We start from the raw sequence: 13,819 nt of genomic DNA, 5'->3' as shown, positions 1-13,819 counted from the left end.
TCTCATGGACACGGTACGATTGGTTCCGGTGTTGCACTGTCCCAGAAGTTTCATGGCGGTAGCTAATTGGGCGTCATGGCGGCGCGTGACCTCTGGGTGCCATGCAGGATGGAGATGCCGTGTTGGTCGAGAGCTTGGATTGTTGGGAAATGATCCTAACTGTTGATATGGTCTTAGCAAGATCAAGGGCCACGATTATTTCATTTTGTTAAGTTCTTTAAGAATAGTTGTAACCTTTTATTGTGAAATGGCGTATTGGAAAAATGTGTATTTGTATAGAGACGTTTGAGAGAAGGGTCAGTGTGATGAAGAGTTGCATCCCTTCTCTCAAACATATATAAAGTACTCTCTTCGGTCCCTGCATGCACACAACAAATCTATTCGTTTCCAATTTCTGTGAATCCACCGCATACTGAGAAGAGGAAACCGATACCCATCACCGTCAGTTGTGAAGCAAGAAGAAACTTTGAAAGAGAGGAATCAAGAGTCATGGCTTCTGGTATGTTCCTTTTAGTATTTCAATTCAATCCATACTGTTAATTATGTTTTCTCAATGTTGAATTGCTAAGATCTATTGCCGGTGTTCCTGATATTATTGAACACTAAAATGGATACCCACTGAGTACCTCCGGATGAATGCTACCATGCTTCATGATAAAACTAGGGGGACCTTAGCCATGTGTTAGCACACGTTTGGTGCCTGATTTTGCCTCCAACAGGTTTTAGTTTATAAGATCTAGCATTTAGCTTGTAAATTGCAATGCTCGTCTCCAGTTTTTTTTACGATTTCTGCTTCTAAGATTTTTGATTTCACTTTAAAGTTCTAAATCAAAGCATTGTTGATGCTTTGTACCTCAATTCTACTTTAAGAAAAATGATTACATTTCATACCTGGCCTTTGCAAATGCCTTTCAGGTTTATCTGCCTTGTGAGTTAATTAGATGTTTTAGGTATTTATGTTTATTGCATGATATTCTTCATTGATTCATATATTGATTTTTTGTAAAATTTATATTATTCACATTGTATTATATGTGACCGTGAATTATTCGCATTGTAACATTTCTGATCATGATGCACATTGTAGAGTATTTGAAATATGATATTTAAGATGCATTGAGTGTGCTGTAAAAGTTTGTTCGTTACTTGTCTAATTCTGTTCAGAATCTAATTATGTTCAGAATGTAGACGACCATAGTTTAGCCAATGAAAAATTCAAGAAGCTGGCCACAAAGCGTGAAAATTATCAATGTCAATGTCGCTACACACATTGATACAAGAAATGCGAAAAATCTTACATGCACTATGTAAGAATATGTATTGTTCATTTTGTGGGCCTTGCCGTGTGATAGATTCTGATTTGTCTTTTTATATCTCTTGGAAATTAATCTTGACCACTAGATCATGATCATCTATCCACTTGACTTCTTGGCTTGGAAGATTCTTGACCACATTGGAAATCTCCTTTGTGGCATTTAATGGCCTAGGGACTATGTTTTGTGTTTTGGAATTGTGCTAGTCATTTACTTTTCATGTGATAGTGTGTTAGTGGTACTTAGGGAAGCTAAGATTAGTTAAGTCTTATTAAATTCGGATTTGGAATGTAGGTTATGTTTTAGACTATGTATCTTCTTCATTTGTAAGTTCTTTAAGTGAAAATTGAAGGGTTATGAGTAGTACAATAACTTGGGTTACTTTCTTTGTGTGTTTTGATATCAAGAGAACAATCTTCTTCTCTTGAAACTCATCTTCTCCCCCCAACCTCGTTGGTTTCATTCCAACAAAGTGGTATCAAAGCATAGGTTGAAGGTTGATCATGGTTTCCAATATGTTGCAACCTCAACTTCCTCGATTCAATGGCAAGAACTACAACCAATGGAGTATCCAAATGAAGGTTTTGTATGGATCTCAAGATCTATGGGATATTGTTGAGACCGGCGTTGAAGAACCGGAGGATCAAGCGACTCTCACTCCACAACAACTCAATGAGTTGAAGGACAATCGAAAGAAAGACAAGAAGGCTTTGTTCTTTATCTATCAAGCGGTGGATGAAGTCATCTTTGAACGAATTTCATCGGTGACTACGGCAAAAGAAGCATGGGATACACTCTATACATCGTACAAAGGAGAAGACAAAGTAAAGTGGTAAGATTACAAACCCTTAGATGTGAGTTTGATGCATTAAGGATGAAAGATTTGGAATCGGTTGAAGATTTTTTCAATCGTGTTATTTCTCTTGTGAATCAATTGAGAGTAAATGGTGAAGATATTCAAGATCAAAGGATAGTAGAGAAAATCCTTAGAAGTTTGACTCGAAAATTTGAGTATATTGTTATTGCAATTGAAGAATCAAAGGATCTTGCTTCTTTATCCATAGAAAGTTTGTTGGGATCACTCCAATCCCAGGAACTACGAATGAAGCAATTTGATTCTTCTCCTCTAGAACCAGCTTTTCAAACTCAAGTCTCTTTTAGGGGAGGCTCTAGAGGAAGAGGAAGAGGAAGATGAAGATGAAGAAATTCTTTTCGTGGAAGGGGGAGAAATGGTGGAGAAAGAAATCAAGAATATGAAAAAGATGAAGGTGGTTCTTCTACAAGAGGAAGAGGGAGAGGAAGACCTCTATCCCAAATTCAATGCTATCATTGTTAAAAGTTTGGTCATACCATGAAGTATTGTAGAAAGAAGATTGCGGAAGAAAGCAAGAAAGACTCCACCTTCATGTATGAGAAAGAAGAAAGTAAAGAAGAAGACACTTTTTCTTGCTTGTAATGTGCAAGAAGTGGCTCTTGAAGAGACGTGGTATACTGATAGTGGTTGTAGTAACCACATGACCGGCAACAAAGGCGTATTTGTAAAGTTGGATGAATCTCTCCAAAGTGAAGTTCGAACGGGTGATGACAAGAGGCTTTCCGTAAGGGAAAGTGGTGATATTCTTGTTCAAACAAAGAAGGGCGTCAAGCGCATCTCCAATATTTTTTATGTTCCTGGTCTAAAGCACAATCTTTTTAGTGTTGGACAACTTCTAATGAAAGGGCACGATGTTCATTTCAAGGAAGATGTATGTGAAATCAAAGACAAGAATCATGTTCTCATAGCCAAGGTGAGAATGACTCAAAACAAGATGTTTCCTCTAAAGTTTCAAAGTGAAGCTTTTCCTTGCTTCAACACTATTGTCAAAGATATGTCATGGCTATGGCATCTTCGCTATGGTCACTTGAGCTTTAGCACTTTATCTTTCATGAACAAGAAGCATATGGTGAGAGGCATGCCGAATATCGACCGCCAAGATTAAGTGTGTGAAGGATGTGCACTTGGAAAGCATCAAAGAGACTCTTTTCCCATTGGAAAGGCATGGAGGGCATCAAATCCTCTTGAGCTACTGCATTCGGATTTATGCGGGCCTATGCAAACAACATCAATTGGAGGTAATCGATATTTTCTCACCTTCATTGATGATTATAGTAGAAAGACATGGCTTTATTTTCTTAAAGAAAAATCGGAAGTCTTTGGATGCTTTAAAACTTTCAAGAGCTTGGTTGAAAAGCAAAGTGGTTTCATGTTGAAAACTTTGCATTCCGATAGAGGTGGTGAATATGTTTCTCATGAGTTTGAGAATTTCTTGAAAGAGAATGTGATTCGGCATCAACTTACCACTCGGTACACATGTCAACAAAACGGGGTTGCCGAAAGGAAGAATCAGACGATTATGGAATTGGCTAGAAGTATGTTGAAAGCTAAAGGGATGCCTAATATGTTTTGGGCGGAAGCCGTTGCATGTGCTATTTATCTCTTGAATCGGGCAAAAAGTATTCAAGGTATGACTCCTCAAGAAGCTTGGAGTGGTCATAAGCCTTGTGTTTCTCACTTGAGAATTTTTGGTAGTATTGCCTACTCTCATTTGCCGGATGAAACAAGAAGAAAGTTGGATGATAAATCTGAAATATGTATCCTTGTTGGATATAGTGAAAGTTCAAAAGCGTACAAGTTGTTCAATCCCATGACTACGAAGATTGTCATAAGTAGGGATGTGAAGTTCAATGAAGAAGAATGTTGGAATTGGAATCAAAGTACGAAGAAGAAAGAAGTTTTGGTAGATATGGATGAAAGCAAAGATATTCATGATGGTGGAATTGAAGAAAATGAAGAGGATGTGGCTCCTACTATCACTCCATATTCTTCTCCATCTTTTTTTGGCTCCATCATCTTCATCGTCTTCAACAAGCCCTGACTCTCCTCCAAGGAAGACGAAAAGCATAAGAGAAATTTATGAAAAGTCTAGAAGAATTACCGATGAAGAGTTGGCAAATTTTGCTTTATTTGCCGATGCCGATCCGATTAGTTTTGAGGAAGCATGTCAAGAAGAAAAGTGGAAGCAAGCAATGAATCAAGAAATGTGTTCAATCCAAAGGAACAATACTTGGGAGCTAACGGAGCTTCCAAATGGGCAAAAGACTATCGGTGTGAAGTGGGTTTACAAGACAAAGTTGAATGCAAGTGGTGAAGTTGAAAAGTATAAAGCTCGCTTAGTAGTAAAAGGCTACAAGCAAAGGTATGGCATTGATTCCAAAGAAGTGTTTGCTCCTGTTGCTCGTCTTGAGACAATTCGTATGATTCTAGCTTTGGCGGCACAAAATAGTTGGAAGGTTTATCAAATGGATGTCAAATCGGCATTCTTAAATGGGTTTCTTGAAGAGAAGGTGTATGTTGATCAACCTCCCGGTTATGTGAAGAAAGGTGAAGAAAGCAAAGTGTGCCGATTGAAGAAGGCTTTATATGGCTTGAAATAAGTACCAAGAGCATGGTATAGTCGCAGTGACGGATATTTCATGAAGAATGGTTTTAAAAGGTGTCCTTATGAACACACCCTCTACATCAAAGAGAACACTAAAGGTGAGCTTTTGATTGTTTGCTTATATGTTGATGATTTAATTTTTACCGGCAATAGTTCAAGTATGTGTGAAGAATTCAAAAGAAATATGATGCAAGAATCTGAGATGCCCGACATGGGTCTTCTCCATTTCTTTCTTGGTATTGAGGTCAACCAAAGAGATGATGGAATTTTTATTTCTCAAAAGAAGTATGCAAATAATTTGCTAAAGAGGTTTAGAATGGAAGGTACTACACATATTAGCACACCTATGAAAGTTGGTTTGAAACTATGCAAGAATGAGGATGAGAAAGGAGTTGATGCAACTCTTTATAGAAGTCTTGTCGGTAGTCTCATGTACTTGACGGCTACAAGACCGGATCTTATGTTTGTGGTGAGTATGTTTAGTAGATTTATGGAATCACCAAAAAGAAGTCATTGAGAAGCCGATAAAAGAATCCTAAGGTATGTAAGTGGAACGGTTGATCATGGGATACGTTATGGAAGAGTTAAAGATTCAAGTTTGATTGGTTATTGTGATAGTGATTGGGGCGGAAGTGTTGATGATAGCAAGAGTACTTCCGGTTATATTTTTAACATTGGTTCGGGTGCAATTTCTTGGGCATCAAAGAAGCAATCGGTTGTTGCTCTTTCTGCGGCGGAAGCGGAGTACATTTCATTATCTTCGGCGGGTTGTCAAGGTCTTTGGCTATGATGGATATTAGAAGAACTCAAACATCCTCAAGAACGTGGTACACATTTATTTTGTGATAATAGTTCGGCTATTTCACTCACAAAGAATCCAGTTTTTCATGGCAAAAGCAAGCACATAAGGATCAAGTATCATTTCATTCGAGACTTGGTAAATGGTGGAGTTGTCAACGTTCGTTTTTGCAAGACTCAAGATCAAGTTGCGGATATTTTTACAAAAGCTTTGAAGACCGATACATTCATCAAGATGAAGGCAAAACTCGGTACTGTAGTAGTCTAGCTTAACGGGGGCTGTTGAAAATTAATCTTGACCACTAGATCATGATCATCTATCCACTTGACTTCTTGGCTTGGAAGATTCTTGACCACATTGGAAATCTCCTTTGTGGCATTTAATGGCCTAGGGACTATGTTTTGTGTTTTGGAATTGTGCTAGTCATTTACTTTTCATGTGATAGTGTGTTAGTGGTACTTAGGGAAGCTAAGATTAGGTAAGTCTTATTAAATTCGGATTTGGAATGTAGGTTATGTTTTAGACTATGTATCTTCTTCATTTGTAAGTTCTTTAAGTGAAAATTGAAGGGTTATGAGTAGTACAACAACTTGGGTTACTTTCTTTGTGTGTTTTGATATCAAGAGAACAATCTTCTTCTCTTGAAACTCATCTTCTCCCTTCAACCTCGTTGGTTTCATTCCAACAATATCCTAACTAGATTAGGTGAAGAGAATCTTGACATTGTCACAACCTATTTTCTTGACTTGAGTTTGTTTTTCATTTGCATTGGAGATTATGTTCTATTGTTCATGAATTGAAAAGGATGTAATGCTTCTGGCATTGCATAAAGACATGTATCTTCTTGGTTGATGACCTTATGTTGGTCCACGGATGGTGAGAACAAAGGTGCTGAACTGCAATCATTTGAGTTCATGTAAGAGGTAGTTCCTTAAGTTGCTTGTCGTGATTTTGCATTTTTTGCATTTTTTTGTTCTATTTTTGTTAGATTTATAACATTAGAAGGCTTCAAGAAAAGCAAGAAGAAGCACAGTACACATTCTCAAACTCTTCGCTTTCGCAAGGTGAACTTCGATCGCAAAGAGGGTCGAAAACCTCTCAACCATTAAGTCTCGTCAACTCGAAGGTGACACTTCCAAGAGCCATGGTTTTAAATTTCCACTGAAATCGATACAAAATGACTAAAATGTTTCCATCCCCACCGAAGCAGTATTAGAACCAGAATCGTAACTGCATTAGTGGTGTACTATATTAGTATGTGTTACATAATTATATATTTATATTTATATGAATGGTAAATGGTTTCTGAGCTCAAGCTCAGATACAATTTCTGAGGTAGAGTTTTTAAATAGGGTGGCTGCCTATGTTGTTTAGGTTATGTTAGATATTGATTCTATAGGACCTAACATATATAGGTTATACCTAAGAAATCATCTTCATAGGATCATGGTAAGCGTTGATTTGTGGAGGTTTAAAATGGACGTCTACAAAATGGTCCATTTTGTGCCTCTACAGATCGAACGGCTAGGAGGATCTTATGGAGATGGTTTCTTAGGAACAACCTATTTATGTCAGCTTCTATGGAATGAATGGCTTGGATGAGTCAAATAACATGGGAGATGCCGTATATAAAAACTCTACCTCAGATAGAATTTCTGAGCTTGAGCTCAGATACCGTGCCCCTTATATGAATTGTATGTGAAATGTGGTGTATGTATTATGCATAAATATTTATATGAATTACATGTGAAATGTGGGGTATATAGAATTATCTGACATGCCTGACAACACGTGTCACTAGGTGTTCGACGTTATTAAACCATTATGGATGTTTATCTCTCTCATGTGATGGTTTCTAGCTAGGTATTTATTCTAGTATTTCCTTAACAGAATTATCTGACATGCCCGACAACAAGTGTCTCTAGGCGTTCGATGTCATCCAATGATTATGGATGATCGTCTGTCTTATGTGATGGGTTTTAACTGTGCATTTGTGTTTATTCTAGCATTTCCTTAAGTTTCATTTTTAAATTCTATATTTGCATATCCGTCCATACGCTTCTGTGATTTTACATGATTTCTACCAAAATTTCCAACTAAAACCGAAGCATTTCTGTTTTCGTGGAGGGGAAGGAGTAGGGAACTATTGGGTGACGAGTTTGGATCATTGGAAGAATTTCCTGCTGCCTGATGATCCATTCTTTTGCAAGGATGAAACGAAAAAAAAGGTGAGGGGAAGGAGTAGGGAACTATTGGGTGCGAGGAAGGTGAAAAGAATGTTGGGTGAAGCCTCACTTTCTGGATCCTAGCGGCGACAAAACACAAGAAAAGGAAGGGGTAATGCCTCTCAATTCTTTGCATTCATGGAATCAAATGCGATTGTGAGATGCGTCTAGAACCATGGAGGCAATCCTCCAGTCCTTATCACCGTTTCATCTCCTAATGAAACGAGAAACTGAAAAGGACCTCACAATGGGAATGGCATTCTTCAAAGATGGATCCGGACTTCGTCTAGAAGTTGTCGTTGCTATGGGTTTCATGCCATACCCAAGGCCACCACCGTGGTGCTAAATGTTTGCTATGCTACAGAAAAAATAGCTAAACTATCCTAATATTGACAAATGAAAGATGAATAGACAAGGGATGTGAGAAATGTTATCCTCGATGTCAAGGCACTGGCGGGCACGAGAAGTGACTGCGTGGACTTCTTAGCGGCACTTAGATCCTGAGTCACAAGTTGGAGGGCTGGGAATGTTCCTTATGCTCTGTTAGGAGAAGGAGAGGCCAAAGAGAATTAGACAAGCATGGAAGATGGGGAGAATATTAGGAGGAAGATTTGTGAGTAGTGTTTGGTTGGTGAGAAAATTAACGGAAGATGTAGGGTGTCGTTATCAAAATATAGGGTCGAAGAGAGAGAAAGGGAAGAGAGAGAAAGAGAGAAAAAGAATAAGACAAGAATCTTCTCCTAATTCCCCACACAAATTTCACCATTTTGGTTTAAAATGGGGAGAAGATTACGGGGGGAACATCTCTGCCACGTAGGCGCCACCTAGGATAAAAAGCAACAATGATGTCTAGAAATTGTCTAGTGGTCAAAGGTCTAAATGACAACCAAACATGCTTTGGGGAGATCTTTGGAAGATCTCAAGCATTTGAAACTCCTACAATCCCCCCAAAATGAGCAAACAGAGCAAGATCATTCCTTTGTTCTCACTTTGGGGTTTCGTGGGCACACACTTTGATGATGGTTCATTGGTCTTGGAGCCCTTGAATAGGCCCCAAAGTTTGATATGTAGGACGGATTAGTTGATTTGGGACTATTTCAAAAAGTGGCATAGATGAAAAACAAGCAGGCTTATGGCTACTTTTTTAGGACCATCATATGAAACTTTGCGATTGCGAATATACCTGTGACCGTAGACTTATGTAGACTTGCGATGGCGGAGTACTCATGGTGACTTGCGATTGTAAGAACCCTATCATTGGTGATGGGCTGTTTTGAGAAAATGATGGGCTTGGGGCAGGGTTTGTTTTTCGTGTTTAAAAGTTATGTTCTTTGCTTGAGGTTGAAAGGGTATTTTCCACTATTGACTAATCCAAGCAGGCGGTTTAGCTCAAAAAGTACGTTTTTGTGCAGAAGATAGGTTTCTTTTCGAACAAAACATTTTGTTTTGAAAGTTCTTCCCACATATCCAATTTTGGAGAATAGTAAGGTTCTTTGAACCGGAAGCAGAACATTATAGGGTGTCTACAGATGTCTCTCTTCTGCAGAGGTAATGTAATGTCAGAATGCCAAAAGAGAGAGACGACAACATTTTGTTAGGTTTTAACTTGTCAGAACGTCAAGGCAGAAATCTCACTGAAAATTGAAAACTTCTGAAAACATAATATCAAATAGCAAGTTGGGTCCTTAAATCAAATAGAAAGTTGCCTCTTAAAGTTTATACACACGGGAACACAAACAGTGATGTACAAAATCTTGCAGGTCAGCCCTCTATCCAATTGCTGACTTTTAAAGGAGATTCTCTTTGTCATTCCCTCACTTGAGTTAGATTTGCCTATTGCTGTCCAGGAAGGTAAGCATTGCTGTACGCAACACCCTACTTAATGCAATTGAGGTTCTCACCCTCATTTCATTTTTAGCTTCTTTCTATTGGTGCTACGTTGGCAACTTATTGTTGCACAAATTCAATTTGCTATTTGTTTGGGTGATTTTGTATTGATCAATTTAATACAATACAATTGATGATATCAATATCCTTATGGTAGGACTTGAATCCCATGTACCGAAGGAAGGAAGCTCGACACTCTATTTGCTATAACATAAAGAGGATGAAGCTCCCTCCAATTGAGCACAGAGCACTCTCCGATTGAGCTAGGGCCTCAATCCCCAACTATTCCATGGAATAAGTTCTTAGACTAATAAGAGAGGAGGCTTCAAGTGAGCAGCATACGAGAGGAGGTGGGTGAGATTCAAATTCCAGTTTTCCAATGAAGGGCCTTTGCCAGAATATTCTTGGCACCTCTGAAATGAAAACCACATTAAAGATGTGTTGGGATTCTCTTCTCACTGCAAAAGACGAAGTTGCAAGCTATTTTGACTGCGGAATTGCGAGCTTCAAGGTGGGAGTAGGTTCATGTTATCATTCCTTGCTTCCTCAGTTGATGCTTTTGAAAGGGATCTTGGTACTTGGTAGCTTGTAACAATGCCATGCTAGCGCTTGAGGTGGTCGCCACATTGATATATTGTCTGCACTAGACCTCGTTCATAGCTGATGGAAGGCTCCTTTGGTGCATAGGGGGTGGGGTGACTTCAATCTCACTAGGGTCTTGAGAGAGAGAGGAAGGATAGTCCTTGCATATCTGCTAGTATGAGTGGCTTTTTTTTTTACTTCGTGGGGCGGCATATGCTGGTGGATTTATCCCTCGTGGGCGCCCAATTCACGCACTCAGTCGAGTATATCAATATTTGTTGTTGGCTCAAGACCTTGAGGAAGCCCCTCTCATCCTACAAGAGAAGATAAAGGGGAGACAGGTATCTGGATTAATGTGGTTGAAGGAGGAGAACATGAACACGAAATATTTTAACAGCATTGCCTGTGTGAGGTGGACGAATCGCACCTAGGCTCTAATGATAGATTGAGCCAGATTGCAACAGTTGAACAACTATTTCAACTGAGATTTTCAGATTCTACCAATCCCTATATTTGTCCAAGGGTGGTTCGCTCTTCATGCCTGATGGGACCTAGCTTGACTCGTCTACTCTAGAGAGGCTGGAGTGGCCCTTTAGTTACGAGGATGTGAAGGTGGCTTTTTCCTCTATGAAAGATCATCAAGAGCTTTTGTTGTCTTTCTTCTAGGAATGTTGGGAGGTTACCAATGGGACTTGATGGCTTTCTTCATGAAGTTTTATGACGGCCTCAGTTTGGAGAGGAGCATTGAAGCCATGTTCATCTTGCTCATTCCCAAACTAGGCCGATTAGCTTAGTGGACAGTCTATAAGGTGCTTGATAAAGTTCTTGTTGAAGTGCTTGGGAGACTGATGCCTTCATTCCCGGAACCACAAAAATTTTTCCCAATCTACTCTTAGTTGAAACAAGACAAATCCCAATAATATCATTAATATTCATTTACACCAAGAGAGTTTCTTTGGACTCATCGGTATGTTTTGACTCTTTTAAGTACTACAGTTACTGAACCAGTATGATTCAATCCTGCCCCTCTCTCTCTCTCCTCCTCGCCCGCTAGAGATTAAAGAGTAAATAAAAATTACATCTAAACTCATGCTTTGAAGTTAATAGTTTTGAGAAATTTGGGGAAATGATATCACCAGTACCTTATTTTGATGATCGCACTCCTCACTTTATTAAAAAAGTACGGTATGGCCCGCACCATAGGATGTTCCGAACCGTCCATCAGATGCGCTACATCCTAAATAGTTTGTGCACCAAAAATCATTTCCATATGTTGATCCTAACCCTACTTTTTAATAAAGTGAGGAGTGCGATCATCAAAATAACATAGTGGTGACATCATTTTCCGAAATTTATTACTGATATTTCTCATTGCGGTTTTGCTTGCGGTTCCACTAATCCATATTCTTTTAAGCACGGCTGAAACATTTGATTACACTGCATGATATGGTCATCGACTATGGACGCTGATATTACTAGCAACATCTCAGGGGAAACAAATATTTAAGAAATTGAGATTAAAGATTTGGACCTTATGAAAGGATCACTGTTTAGTTTCTTTGTAAATTGCAATCTAAAACCGGCCTTAGAGCGGTTCATATGACAAAACCAAAATTCAGAAAGATCCAAAATGCAATTTGTAGATACATCCAAAATCGCCCTTGAAAATGTTCATTTGGTGGGGTTTACTTTTCTAATCTCTTCTGTTTTTTTGTCCACTCAAAGGATTAATTCTACCTTGATTAGCCGTTTGATTTGAATATTGAGTCTTGGACCTTAACATGCTTGAAATTTGAACTCTGAATCCCATCAGCCGACTTTGTTCTTTTCACATTGATACAAGAAATGCGAAAAATCTTACATGCGGGGCCTATATGTAGCTATATGTATTGTTCATTTTGTGGGCGTGATAATTGAAAATTAACTATCTGATCCACACCATATTATATAAGCTCTCTAATTTGCTTAGTTTGCACTTCGATTTGTAGTCCACATATAGACCACACCCCATTTTGTTATTCGCAACCCCACGACTATCCCAATCATGAAACTCAATATTGGACTCAAATTTACGTCCAATAATCGATTTGGCTGGGACATGTTTGTTTGTTTGAGATTATGACAACCGATTATGAGTCCAAAACTGATTATTGTTTGTCCAAAACCAATTATTGGACTGAAAATTAAACTTAATTTTGAGTCCAATAATTGGCTTTACTCACATTCCTATAGCCTTTTTGTAAATTGCATCGAGTTGTACTATTTCTTTTTGGACCCAACGAGTAGAATGCATAAGCCCCTTTAGAGATAGGGGCGAGCTTTGAATCACACCTAAACGCGAGTTCTTCAATTTGCAGTTAAATACGCAATCCATTGAATCAACCGATGAGATAAAGATAGAAAGCAACGGAGATAGAGGTACGGAAAGGTCAGGTAAGACTACAGTCACTAGACCTACTTCAACCAATGCACCTGCCTCGCTTGAGAAAATTGAAGAAGATCTTCAAGGGAAATGCCTACACTACACACTACAGTTCCAGCACCAGTTCCGAAATTTATGTCCAATAATCAATTTGGCTCACAATCGGTTCTCAAACAAACAAGGCCGTGGTTTAAGAAAACTCTGTTTAAACCTAACACTCTCACTTGTCATGTTCAAATGGTGTTCTCTTAAACTACTTTTGTAGGTTCACTGTTTAATGCTCTGATTAAAACTTTTACAGTAAAAAAGCTCTGTTTTTTTTCCTGAGGAAGATGTTTAAGAACATTTTAAACATATTAAACGTGTTTCTTTGGCCAACTATCCAACTTTATGTTACGTGCCTAATTGGCCGTAACACAAATAAACAAACAGAAAATAGAAAAAGAGGGTGAGAGAGGTTGACTCGAGGCAACCGGACCTCCTAGAGATTCAAATCGAGAGGAACCGTGACTCTCCAAAACAAAGTTCCCTTGTTTGCTATAAATTTCTCTTCTTCTCATTACCTTGAATTGCAAACTTAAATACAAACATAAAGGTAGTTTTACATCACCACCCCACTAACCCACTTACATAACACATAGGCAATAACTAACACCCACAACCTAAAACACATAACCACATAATTAATAACCACATCTAACTAACACCACTAATATGCACATAACAATTCCCTATATTTTGTAACTAACAATTTTAGATGTATTAGATGCATTTTTGTTTTCACTTTTTCAGTTTATTTAACCAGTTTTTACCATGTTTTTTCAAAGCAAAATCGTATTAAACCCAAAATCGTATTAAACACACCACTAATAAAACAGCCGTAAAGGGGTGCCAAAACCATAAATGGTGATTTTTTAGGTATTGGCATCATCAAATTTATGAACTACTTCTAATTTGGGGGCTGATAAAATTATCCTCCTTCAAGGATAAAATACCCCCTTTTAATGGTTGTACCTTCGGTCATCTTTGAACTAGGTAGTCCCCACCCATATTTATTCTCACAGCCAGCACTCTCTCTTCTCCCTTTCCACGGTGGCCCCATCATTTGTTAA

The sequence above is a fragment of the Tasmannia lanceolata genome, unplaced genomic scaffold (genome assembly GCF_043159265.1).
Source record: "Tasmannia lanceolata isolate RefF3 unplaced genomic scaffold, GAP_Taslan_0.1 ptg000044l, whole genome shotgun sequence".
NCBI lineage: Eukaryota > Viridiplantae > Streptophyta > Magnoliopsida > Canellales > Winteraceae > Tasmannia > Tasmannia lanceolata.
This window is presented reverse-complemented; position numbering follows the sequence as displayed.